This window comes from Natator depressus, chromosome 3 (genome assembly GCF_965152275.1).
Source record: "Natator depressus isolate rNatDep1 chromosome 3, rNatDep2.hap1, whole genome shotgun sequence".
In the NCBI taxonomy this organism is placed as follows: Eukaryota; Metazoa; Chordata; order Testudines; family Cheloniidae; genus Natator; species Natator depressus.
The window spans coordinates 160305695-160319683 of NC_134236.1; positions in this window are offsets into that span (position 1 = coordinate 160305695).

Here is a 13989-nt window from a genome sequence, read left to right on the forward strand (position 1 = left end):
ATTTACATTCTGTTCATTTATCCCCACTACTAACCAAATCTGTTGTAAATGCTTGCTCTTTAACCTTTCTAATGTATAGGTCTACACAGTTTTTGTATGGCTATAGTTAAAGCAGTAAAACACCCTCATGTGGGTGCAGTTGTACTGGCAGACTTTATCCCATATATGTATGGGAATAAGGTAAATTGATGTAAGCACCTTCACATGACCACACCAGTACCAATTTATCTGTTTTGGTATCAAATCAACTGCTAACTGAAATTTAAAATTGTACAAAAACTATTTAGACCAGGTCCAAGAGACCCACTGAAAAAACTCCGTTTCTGTAGCAGAGCTTCATCCTTTAGCTATGAATTACTGAATGAAGTTTGCTTTTGTATTCCTTTCCAGTTTCTTCTAAGGATGCACAATGGTTGCATGAATGACACTGCATCCTTGTGCTGGACACCTTTGCCACATGCTCTGATTGCCTCCACCTTGACTACAAATAAGTCCACTCTTTGCCATTTGTTTGCCAGTGTAGTTTGTTTTAATGCTGGCTTAAGCATTTTTAATTATATGTACTTGATTGCTTTCATTTCTTGCTAAACACTTTAGTTAGGAATCGCAGTTTTCACTAGCTCTGCAAATACCCATTGTTTGCAAAGTCTAGTGCATTTTTCACAATAATGTTACTCTGAGTACTAGTTATCTCAGATAATTTGGTATCTACTTAATCCAGCTGCTAGCTGTTCACATTCTCACAATTTAGCTTTATTAGGCAGATCTATAAAATAATGGTCAATGGTTTGTCGTGGCAGCTGACTTTATAGGCCATTGGGCCTTTTTCAAGTGACATTCTTGAGAGATTTAAAACTATTCTTGAATGACTTTATTTAATACTTCATAGTCCCCTTCGGGTTCCTGCTGAACTGCACAGTAGTACTCTGATCGCTCACATGCATCCACGTGTAGCAGTGTGGAGGATAACTTTTCCAATATCGCTTGCTTCCAGGAAAGTTTGAAAGCACTGCAGCCACCTTCAATAGTTGTCTGCTGGGTGCCTTTCCAGATTAAGGCAGCTTCATTTGTTCCATTTTTGCGGAGATTTTAATTAACTTCTGACACTATGTAATAAGGTGACACACAAGCATCTGACCTTTTCTCCCCCGCCATGAATAGTGTTTGCAGGACCAAACCCTAATAAATTAAAATTACAATATACAGATCTAGGTTTTCATAAGGTCACTTCTCTCCAGTCCCCACCCTGCCAGTTCATAGCTGGATAACCTTTAAGGCCCTCCAGTTCCGGTTTTTATTTTGTTTAAAATTTCAGTGCTTAGTACAAAATTTAAAAATGGGTGAAAAAAAAATCAGTCTACAAAATTAACTTCAGTTTTCCAAGTAACTGTTGGGGTGTAGGAATACAGGGGGGCAGGAGGGGGAGGAGAGAAATGAAAGAAAAGTAAAAGTAGTGAAAATAATAGCAGTTTAATGCGGTGTGTGTGTGTGTGTGTGTGTGTGTGTGTGTGTGTGTTTTAGCACACACACACACACACAGAGTTCATGGTTGTGATGCTTTGATATAAGGGGCTTTAGTCTAAGTTTCTAAGTCCTGGGTAGTGTAGGCTCACAGCAGTTGTTTTGCCAGGGTCTTGTTCTCCTGCCATCTTTGATGTAGCTGAATTTAGAAAATATTCCTTCCAGAGCAGCTCAGCCAAGAGGGACATTGAGGATGTGGGAAGCAGTGTGGCTCAAACACATCTACCTACTGTAAAAAGTGTTTAGGGTGGCCACTCATGAATCCTTGAAATACCTGACATTCTGGTACTTCCAAGAACAGTGTGGGCCCGCCCCTGCCTGCAGGAGCTGCAGGTGCAGAGTGGTGTGCTCTTCAAAATGGCATCCCCCAGGCAATACTGGACAAAAACCATGTCCAGTTTTGTCTCAGGACTAGAGGAGACAAACCATAGAAAACAGGACTGTCTATTTTAAAACCAGATGAATGGCCTAACTGTATTCGGTTTTAACATAATCAGTATTTTCATCTACTTGCGTGGTCCAAAATTTGGACGAAAATTGGTAAAACAGCTATTTACAAAACCATTCCTTGGTTTTACAAAGTCACTGAAACAAAGGGTCTTGGTAATCCTAGATCAGGGGTAGGCAACCTATAGCACACGAGCTGATTTTCAGTGGCACTCACACTGCCTGGGTCCTGGCCACTGGTCCCTGGGGCTCCGCTGCCGGCCTGGGATGCTCTGCTGCTGGCCTGGGGTCCCAGCTACTGCCCCCAGCAGTGGTGCTGGAACAATTTTTAAGTCCCGATTTGCTGCTTACATCACTATCACACCACGTGAAACAGCGCACTGCGTTTGATGTTGAGATTAGAATGTACATGCAAGAATGGGAATCAGAATTTTCTGACAGATTTCAAGCGATTTGGCAAAATGTTTTCTTTTCTAATTAAACCTGAAAAGTTCAACAAAAGTGACTTGGATTTGTCTGTATTCCAGTGGATGGGTGTTGAAGATTTCGAAATGCACTCATTCAGTTAAAAAGCTTGGAATTGTGGGCAAAGTTTGGAGATCTGCAGAGTGCTACCAAGAAAGATCATGGGGCCTCTATTCTGACCTGCTGGACATCCCTGCCAGTGAAATTTAAAGAGAGGTTTCAAAGAGGGATGGGCTATTACCAGCAGGAGAGTGAGTTTGTATGTGTGTATGTGGGGGGGGGGGGGGGGGGAGAAGGGTGAGAAAACCTGGATTTGTGCTGGAAATGGCCCTACTTGAAGATCACTTTAGATAAGCTGTTACCAGCAGGAGAGTGGGGTGGGAGGAAGTTTTGTTTCATGGTCTCTGTGTGTATATAATGTCTTCTGCAGTTTCCACGATATGCTATGCATCCGATGAAGTGAGCTGTAGCTCACGAAAGCTCATGCTCAAATAAACTGGTTAGTCTCTAAGGTGCCACAAGTACTCCTTTTCTTTTTACGAATACAGACTAACACGGCTGTTACTCTGAAACCTGAAATTTAACTGTTTGAAGAAAATTGCTTTTGCAATGCTTTCAGCATTTGGATCCACATACCTGTGTGAACAGGTATTTTCACACATGAAATCTGTCCCTCTTGGAGCCGGTTAACAACTGATCACTCAGAAGCCTGTGTGCATCTTAAAGTATCCAAATACATGCCAGACATTGGAAAACTCAGCAAGGAAAAGGAAGGGCAAGGATCACACTAAACTGATAAGATCTGCATTTTAATTAAATTTTAAATGAAGCTTCTTAAACATTTTAAAAACCTTATTTACTTTACATACAATAGTTTAGTTATATATTATAGACTTATAGAAAGAGACCTTCTAAAAACATTAAAATGTATTACTGGCACACAAAACCTTAAATTAGAGTGAATAAATGAAGACTTGGCACACCAGTTCTGAAAGGTTGCCGACCCCTGGTCTAGAGTAACTGGAGATAAAGAAGTTCACGTCATTGTTGGAGGGGCAGGGACTCAATTCAACATCTGGGCAACAGAGGGCCCAGAGTCACCCCAAGTGACCAGGAAAAAAAAAAAAAAGTGATAATCAAGCTCAAGGAGAGACATAAGAGGCTGGTAGCTGTAAGCAGCAGCCTGGGAGATGGCTGCTAAGGAAAGGCCAGGTTTACTGCCTACAAGTAGTAAATGTGAGGCATTTGCTGCAGCCGGATAATAAAAGGACAAAGCTGACCATTCCCCCTGCCCCCAACTAGGAATGAACAGTTACCTTTGTACCCCTCTATTGGACTCCCCCCCAGCTAGGAAGAACTGTTTGTCTTTAACCACCCAATCCTTTGTACTGAGGATATTTGCATCTTCTCCTTTCTGACAGCATTTTACTTAGTGTGAGAGTGCTGGGAACCCACCAGGGGCTCAACAGTATGCTGTCCTACCATTTGGAACACATACCTTGCTTGCCTCTACACTTGTAATACACCTAGCATCCTAATATATCTTAAATAGGAGCAGTATACCATAGCACTAAATGACATCCTACACTCTCAAGTAGAATCATCTGCAGGATGAAATCCGATGGCTTTTTACCACCACAGGGCAGCATTACACAATGTTAATGGCAGGAAGTGGAGGAGAATACTGTATCCCATTGAAATTATAGAGGTTATTTAGATAGTGTAGATGGAATGTAATTACCCAAAATTAATTTTTATAGTGTCCTGGCCAAGTTCAAACACCCCTGTTTTTGTAAGAAGCATCATAGGATCTTTACTGAAAAGTGGTCAAGACCACAATTTGATGTCTCATCCAAAAGGTGAGACGCCCCCTTTGACTCCCCTGAAGCATTACATCAATGACAGATGCAGGCATGGCATATATTGAGAGTCTAAAGTACTCTTAGCTTGTGACAAGGGCTGGGAATCACACAAACACAGTCTGCTTGAAAGTTGCTTTTTGGAAGACGACAAACCTCTTAAAAGTGGTGTTTGCTCTCAGTCCATGTTTCATCTTTTGGAGACTACAAATATATCTTTGCCAAGTAAATGAATGCTTAGAATCTGGAAAATGCCATCATTCTGATACTCCTTTCTTTTCAATCACCTTGGTTTTTGTTTGCTTCCTATGAGCTATCGGTGGCAAAGAAAAGCAAGCATGCACACACACAAACTTAATTTATCATGCGTGTTTGATCACTTCACTTGCACTCTGCTCACTAATCCATCTCACTAGGACTTATTCTAACATTCCAAACCCCTGAGCAGCTTGTCAGTCACCATTTACAAAAAAAACAAAAAAAACACAACACCCCTCAAATGTAGAATCCCACAACAAAAAAAAACAAACACGCAAAAGGATTTACAGGCCCAGACAGGCAATATTCAGCCCTGCACAGGTGACAAGAAGGATGGATATTTTTTGGCCTTGCAGGTCTACAAGTGAGAGCTGTACACTTTTGGGAAGAAAAAAAAAAGGGGGGGGGATTCAGTTTTCCAGCTGGACAAGGGACATTACAGGGCTAGTTACAAGTGCTCAAGATAGCGCTTTTAAACATGAAAATGTCAAAACTCTAAAGTATTCTATTTTAGGTGTTTTTTTTACTGGTGTCTTAGGTGTATTGTTTTACTTTTCCTCTCCTCAGTCTGAAAAGCCTTAATGCTCTTCACTTACCTTTAACAGTGGAGGAGCATAGAAATTAGTTTCATCTTGCATTTCTAAAATATTTGTCTATGAACTATGTGACTATATAGAATAGTTGACTGGCTGAGATGCCACCAGTGCTGATAAAAATATTTATTCCACACCATCATGTATTCTGTTTGTACATCTATCATAGCTAGAGCTGTTGTGATAGCTGTTAATGTTACCCAGCACTCTTCCTTGGAACTCCATTTTCAGCTGTTTATAACTTTGTCAATTATCTTTTGGACAGAAATCTGGTGCATTTGTTCTTCAAAATATTACTTCTGGTTTGAGAAGTCTGAGTGTATGCATCTATATTACAGCAAAGTGCCAGCTCCACTATAGTTAAGGTTGAGCAGTGCTTTCTGTTTAAAGATCTACTCTCCTAAGTGCTCAAAAAAAAAAAGCCTACGTACTCACTGGGATTGTCTTGAAATTTTGCTATGTCTCTTTGGGGGTGCAGGATAGTGTTAGTTGTCCAAATTTGGGATCACCTGATCAAGCCCCCTAAAACAAAAACAACCCCCTCCCCCCACACACCTGGTTCTTATCATCCCAGTTACTGAGAAAACTGCACTTCGGGGTCCTCCCCTTGATGGCACCACACAATGCTTAGGGATCTGGCCATCACCTTTCTTGGGTGGGAACCTGTGTTCTGCTCTCTCCCCACAGACTGGGGATTTAGGCTGTGATTCCTCCTGCAATTCACTGATCACCTTAACAAGCCTAAGTTGCTTAAGCAGTTGTATGTAGGACATCCTACAGTTTGATTACTGAGCCAGCCAGCCTGTCCTTTCCACACTGCCACTAGGTGGGCCACACCATCCCTGCTTAGGCACACCTCCTCAGGTATGCCCTGGACACATTCACTAGATTCCCCTCCACCCTGGCCCACTCCCCACTACTGTACCCAGCCCTGCTCCACTGCAAGCATTTCCCTGAAGTCCTCACTCCCTGCTATACAAACATTTCTATTGCTGATACTTCCCCACCCACCCCCTATTCCTATAACCCAACTCACATGCAGACCCTGGAGCAAAGGCCTCCTAGGAGTATGTCTACTGTGCATTGTAAAACCCAGGTGCAGACTCAGGTTTGAGCCCAAATCCCCACACAACTTTCTGATTTGTCAGCTAACCCTTGGGGCCCACCTGAGGGAGTGGGCCTGAGCCCAAGGCATTCAGGGACTCAGGTCCAAGCCCTGTCATTTTGCAGTGTGGACGCAGCTCAAGCTTGGAGTCCCAGACTTGTCAGGGGATTCTACCAGTGCTACTCCTACAATCCTGTTTCTCATCCCTTCTAACCTACAACTTAATTCCCAGGAACTGGAAGCAACTCCCACCTGGTTCTAGTATAGTTGCTCTACCACTCAATGCTGACCACTCATCTGGAAACTCATTTGACAGTCTCCTTTGTTAGCTATGGCCACTGACGGGAAGAAGCCCCACAAGTGCACTGCTTGCTGGCCAGAGGAACAGAGTCAAATTCTGGTAAGTCTCTGGTGAAAAGCAACCAAGAGCTTCAACTTCAGTAGGAGTGCAAGAGATCATGTGTACAAAGGAATCTTGAAGAAGTTTGTAGCACTAGGGATCCACCAGACTGCCATCAGTGAGGAGCGAGTAAAGTGGCTTAAAACTGACTAGTGCAATGTGAGGAACAGTAACTGCACATCTGGAAATGCATCTTCTGCCTCCCTCGTGTACAAGCAGTTTGACCAGATTCAGGGAGATTCAGCAGCCACATTACAAATCCTATTTAATATGACAGTCTGCTAAGCAGGCATTGCACCCTAATAACACCGAGTTACCAGAGCCACCAAAGAGCCAGCAGCCATCGGCTGAAGCCTGGGACGTGAGCCTAGTTTTCATGCCACCAGAGCAGTTACAGCACATCCTGGGACCATACCTGGAGGAGCTGTTTGGGTTGCCTCCCCAAGAGCAACCAGCAGCAGAAGCACAGGAGGCAAAAGTAGCATCAGAGGCAGGTATGTTTTGCCTCCATATTGGTTATTAATATACAAATGGGAGAAATTTCTGGTTTATGACCCAATGAAATTATTATAACCCAGGGATTGTAGCACATTTCTGTTACTGGTGAAACTCATGCCCTTATGTCTCCAACCTAAAGCATCATTTTGTTCATTGACCTATGGATTATAACCCATTCTTGGCTGGTTATGGTTGTGTACTTCTCACAGGACAGGGCATACTTATTAGGACCACCTCTGTAGCTCACAAGCCCTCTCCATTCAGAAGCATGCTGGTCAGTCACCAAATGCCTAGAAAGCTCTTTAGCATAGATGAATGGCCAGCCGCTGCTAACTGGGAGCAGAAGGTCACGCTACCTGTCAAGAATCTCCAGAACTCTAATGTTCTCCAGTAGTTGCCCTGGCTAAGGACAGTAAAACCACAAGTAGTAAAGCACAGTGAACCTCATACCCTTATGCCCCATGCAACTCCAGGATAAAATGGTGGAGATTTATAAATAATTTAAATTCAATTTGTATAGTGCATCTTCCAATGATGTCTGGAGTCTTGCTGCTGATTGAAGCTCACAGGACTGTCTGAGCAAAGAAAATTTTTTTGTTGGGTTCTATGCGTGTTCTACACAAAAGTAGCATATTTTGCCCATGAGTTGCTGTAGCCCCCTCCCTGTGCAGTAGATGCTATGTAATACTGTGTTTTTACTTGCCTTGGCTGGCTCTTCAACTTCTGCATGACACATAAGCAGCCAGGAGCCTTTGGATGCCAGCTTTGGTGCAGTGGGGCATGGAGAAAATAGGTCCAAAATGAAGTAACAGCTAAGATCCTGCGGAAGGCCAACCCTCAGCTGGAATTCCAGAGAAAGAGAAAGAAAAGAGTTTGGCAGCACAGGTTTTGGAGCAAGAATGCAGGCTGAGGGAAGAAGATAGAATGCAGCAGAAAAAGTTTGAAAGAATGCCTGTGCTCATGGCAGCAAGATTGCAGCCGCCAGCTGCAACTCATGCTCATGCCCTGAATCCCCTCAACGCTAGCATGTCCTATAGCTCATGCACACTTGTGACACAGACTACCCAGCCCCAGTATTGTCCAAAGTAGTTGGACTCACCAAATGTACCTCCTGCAGTGGCCCACACTCCAACACACACACTAGAATGGCCAAAGAACAGAGAGACAGTGGACTCCCAGATATAATTATAGTTATTGAGTGGCACTGAATAGAGCATGAGTGTTTTGTACTGTTGTGCATTGCATTTCCTCACAACTAATGTTCACTGGATTTTGCACTTTTTGTTCTATTGTTAGTTTTGCTGGCCTGCCCCATCAGGTTTTTAACATGGAGAGTTTCTATTACATGACAGTTTACAAATAAAGTGTTCCATAGGGAAGGTGTCATTATCATGGTGTATTACGTGTACTTCAGAGGAACTTCCTCACAGTAATCTATAAACTGGGCTTTGACGTGCATGTTTAAACATGCATAAACCACCCCTTTAATTTCAAAAGCATCACACAATTAAGGTGTGTCTAAAGAATGTGGCCAGTTTTTACGATGTGGATAACATTTTTCATACATACCCTCATAGTAAATCAAACTGTGAGGAGGAACATGATGGGATTATACATAATGCATCATGTAAGTTCATAAAACCCTCCTCTGGATCTGGCCTACACCTACAGGCTGACTGTAGCACACATTACAAATACTGTTTAATTTCCTATTACATCATTCCCCTCACTCATTGGAAGAGGCAAGCCCATTAAGTGGGTGCACAAAGCATCCCTGATTTTTGTTGCACATGTGGATCCTGTCCCCATAATGACTAGTACACACAGCCAGAAAGTGAACCTGTCTAGAAGTCTAGCAGTGTATTGAGCCCATTTCTGGGGCAAGAGCTCACTTGTGTTCTGCACAAGATCTGGGAGGACAAAGCAGGCAACAATAGTGCAGACTGCCATTGCTTACAGAACTGTTTGGATGCCATTGACACCAGGACTTCAATCTGCCAAATGCACATTCGACCATCACCCTACAGATACCAAGTGTGTAGCTGAAACTTCTTTTGCCATGTTCTGTAAAGGAACTCATGCAGTCTATGTCTTGCAATAGACTTAGTATAGCTTACCCCTCATTAGTTGTTGCCCACTGGAGGGCACTCAGACCAACCATAAGAACTCAGGGAGTGCCAGTCTGCGTCTGCTCAATGCACTGGCTGCCTGGCTCTTCACCCACTAGGTGCTGTGCTGCTGTTGCAGCTGAACCAGAGTCTGTTTGAGTATTTTGTTCCATGACAGGTCCTCTGAGATCAGGAGAAGGTTTCATAAGCCATGGCAAGAGGGGGTAAGCAGGGTCCCCCAGAACAACAGTGGAGCAGTGACTACATTTATAACAATGTCACTGGGTGAGAATAACACCCCAGCTTGTCCATGAGGGTAAAGTTCCAATCTCCAGAACATCCTGGCATCATGCACCTTGCCACTACATCCCACATTAGTGTCTATGAACCTACCTCTCATGGTTGATGGGCCTGCATAATGAGGGTCAACTAGGGCCTGCATAAACCAAAAAGGATACTACTCCTTATGTAGTCACACGCTCCTTGTGGTGGACAAATTGAGGGCACAGGAGTCCACCAATGGCCCCACCACAGTTTGGAAAGCCTATTTTTGCAAAGCCAGATGTTATTTCAGGACATTGTTTATGCTCACTGCCTTTGGGTACATCAGTCCTGATTGCCTCACAAACTTCCACCATCACGATCCCAACAGTGGACTTGCCAACACCAAACTGCTTCTCTATGGACCTGTTACGGTCTACCATAAGGCAGCTTCCAGATAGCTCTAGCAGCCTGCTTCTGTAGCAGCCTGGCCTCCCTCATGTGTATATCCTGATGCTAGAGGGTTGAGGCAAGCTGCTCACAAATCTCCAGGAACATCTGCTTCTTCTTGTGAAAGTTCTGGAGCCACTGCTGCTCATCCCATGTCTGCATGACTACTTGATCCCACCAGTCTGTGCTTATGGCCCAGCACCAGGAATAAGGCCCAGATAATTTCTCCCCAAGTGAATCACCACAATGTCCAGTAGATCACAAACTCTGGAGTCACTCATTAGACATTGCAGAGTGGGCAAAATATGATGCCAAGGCACGTCATCTCTCCACCCAAATGAGCCTATAGTCAGCAATCCCCATGTCATGGTGTATTCCTTGCTCTCCTGCAAACTTCTACAACCTAGTGATCCAGCAATCTCCCAAAATCCACACACATGCACTGCAGGGTTGCCAATGTCTTTTCCTTCAGTGGAAACGGGTCCCTGTGCAGTCAGTTACAAGCCTCTACAAATACAAGTCTTAGAAACCACCACATTAATCTGCTCGGAGATCAGGAAATAGCCACTTGCCACCTTCTGTTCCCCAGGGTCTAGCAAAATACACAGATTTTTCCCCTCAAACAGCCAATCTAAGTCTTGCCTACCACCTACCCTTATTTCTTGCCCCCTCCACAGCTACAATCCCTATCTGACCCTCTTACTTGTCCCCCTCCCTCCCACCAACCACACAAAGTCCTCTGGCTCCAGTTCCTTCCCACCTAATAGAATAAAAAATTTTGTTTAGACCAGCTGCCGACTGTTCTGTGTTCACAGTGAACCTCTGAATAAAAAAAAAAAAAACACATTAACATAAGAGGCAACTTGTAGTAAGCAACATGAGTTATTCAATTTTTATTTTACAGGTGTACAGAGGTTTGAACTAGTGGCAGGGTGTTCACCGGGGGCAATGGCATCAGCACATTCCCTCCAACTACCCCAGCATGCATAAAGTGGCTGCACAGGAACCCTTTCAGATTTATTCTTCATTGGCAATGTGCACTGTAATCCATCTAGACTGCACATCTATTCAAGTGAAGTGAACATTTTCTTAATTACCCATTCACAATTTGGGTCCCCCCCCCCCCCAAGATTAAGAGAATGGCATGTACTACACCTTGGTAAAAATTGACTGAGTCCATTTTCACCTGCATCACAGCAATACTTGATCTCTATCTCAGTTTTAAAAAAAAAAAGTCTCAAATGACCCAAAATTTGGGTCACTATCCCCACCATGCACCCTCCTTTGAAACTTGATGTGCCTCAGGAATCTGACTAAGCATGTCAATTTTAGAAGACTTACAAAAGTCAATCTTTAAATGAAGTTGTGATGCAACCATGTCATTATAATCCTGATTCTCTACTGTCTTGTGTGATTTTCACCTATGTAATGTGGATTTAAAATGCTGACTGGTGTAAGCAAGTGGAGAATTCTGACCAGTGAATTATACTCCGCACAAGTGATACGAGGCAGTGGAGAACAGAGAGAGATACACTGATCCGATTTCAGGTTTGGAGCCTCTGAGTGTAACTCAATCTTGCATACATGCAGAGCCCTACTGAAAGTCAATACAGCTCTGCATTGGTGCAAGGATTCCTGCCATACAGCTTTTATTCAGACTATGGCCAACTCCTGTAATATCTGTGTAATAAAGATATATGTGTGCATGCACACACAATTTATATACAATATATAGTCTATATTTAATATGTATTTATATACACTACTTATATACCAATGCACAGAAACATACATTACAGGTAGGATTGGTTGCACAGCCTATGAAGATTGCCCAATACTTGCCATTATAAGACCCTGTTTTCAATTGCTATCATTTTACCAAAGCTGAACTGTTTAGGCTGAAATTTACCATGGCAGGCGTTTGCCTCATGCTGACATTTTTGCCATTTCTGAGAACAAGGCTAGTAAAAAACACATTGATTTGCCAGTTTAACACACACACACTAGCAACCTTTTCTCTGAGATGCTATAGTGCCCCTATGTTTTGGAGCAGAACTTAAGTTTAGCAGGGTGGCGATGGCCTTTGTGTCAAGGATATGTTTCTTGTATTTCTGTGAAAATCCACCCAAGTGTGGCCAAGTTATAAACCTTTGAAAAAAATATTGTATTTCTAGCAAGTCTCTAGACAGCCCTGTGGCCTGCACTGCTTCCCGCAGCTCCCATTGGCCGGGAACGGCAAACTGCGACCACTGGGAGCTGCAGGCGGCCGTGCCTGTGGACGGTCAATGTAAACAAGCTGTCTCGCAGCCCACTAGCGGATTACCCTGACGGGCTATGTGTGGCCCACGGGCCACAGGTTGTCCATCACTGACAGAGGATAACAACCTACCACTGCTATCAGTTGTCCATTAGCTGAAGTGGCAGATGTCTGCAGTAGATTTAGAAGTCCCAACCCCACTGATGACCCATAATGGATTTTTTTTAAAGTTTTCTTTTTTGAAAGTTACAGACAAAATAACCATGTTAAGAACATTATTAAGATTGCAAAGTCAAGCACTCAAAAGTTAAGAAATGGAGAACTTAAGGTTGTCCATGCAACATTAATTCAGTCCTTTGGTGCATATGCACTAAGATACAGTTTTAATTACATGATCACATTCTGTTTTTTCTACAGAACACCTGGTTCATTCAGTGAACAGGCTGGAACTGCTTTGGGAATGAAGCAGCACTGTGTAGTAAAGGAGACCATCACCTGTAGCCATCATTTGTTCCAGAAGTAGGAAGATGTCAAAGGGCACACCTATCTTGCAGTGTCCATGGCTCTGCTGAAAACTGCCTCTTTCCATCCACCCTACCCAGGACCCTTAAAAAGGCCACATTCTAGACATTCAAAACTTTTCCCTTCTGGGATCCAATTTATTAAGCCCTGGAAAAGATTTTTAAAATAAAAATCTCAAACTTTCAAACTCTTCATCCAAATTTCAGCTGGGCCCAGTCCCTCCTCACTAAAGGTCTGTCCTCTTCACATTCATTACCTTTACATAGTCTCAAGTTGGGCAGAGACCCTCCTCCCTGAGGGTCTGTCTTCCTACTCTCCCAACACTTCTTGCCTGAAGTTCAGCCTTCTCTGCTAACTTACAGCCTTGCAGAAACCGTCTTATTCCCCACAGCATCTGTCAACAGACAAATGCAGCTGTCTCCCCCTTTATAAGGCCCAGGTACCTTTCCTTAAGCCCAAGTGGGCAGCAGGCAATCAGTTCAGATGCCTTGGACTGTAATAGGGTGCACTCACTTCTTGTGCACACCCTCTCAGATTGTCCCTACTCTGGGATAGAGCAGTGCCCCCAGGCTCCCTCCCTGGAGACAGTGTCTTCACTCTCTTGGGGCTTCCTGGCTATAGCTCTCCAGCTGTGCCACTGGAGTTCAGTTCCCCCTTTGGGGAGCCTCAATATCCAGGCCACTTCCCCCCAGTGACTAACAGGGGGTAGGGGAGGCCCAGGCCAGCCCACTACTCCAGGTTCCAGCCCAGGGACCCTGTAGATCACAGCCAGCTGCTATGTACCTTTAACTATATCACATGGCTTCTCAAATTCCCAGGGCCACTTCTCCATGGCCCCAAACCATCTTCACCCTTACCTTAAGGCCTTGTCCTACTAGAGTCCCAGCAACCAGCTCAGGACTCTTTCTCACTCTCCCTGGTTTCTAGCAGCACTGCTCTATCAGACACCTACAGCTGCAGCAAGGCACTGAACACCCTGCTCTGGCCCTGCAGCTTTTATTATACTAGGCTGCTGGGCCTGATTGGCTGTGTCCCACACAGCCACTCTAGGCAGCTTGGAGGACCCTCTCCACTGCCCTTTTTTGGGGCAGGGTCTGGCAGGGCCACAAGATCTCCAGCAGGGGGCCTCAGAGGGTCTGGTATACCATGTCACATGGACCCAGTGCTCTCTTAAACCTATTGAACGTACTGAGATGAGTGGGTCTCATCAGGAGGTTCTGGAGTACCTGAAAGAGGGGCAGCAGC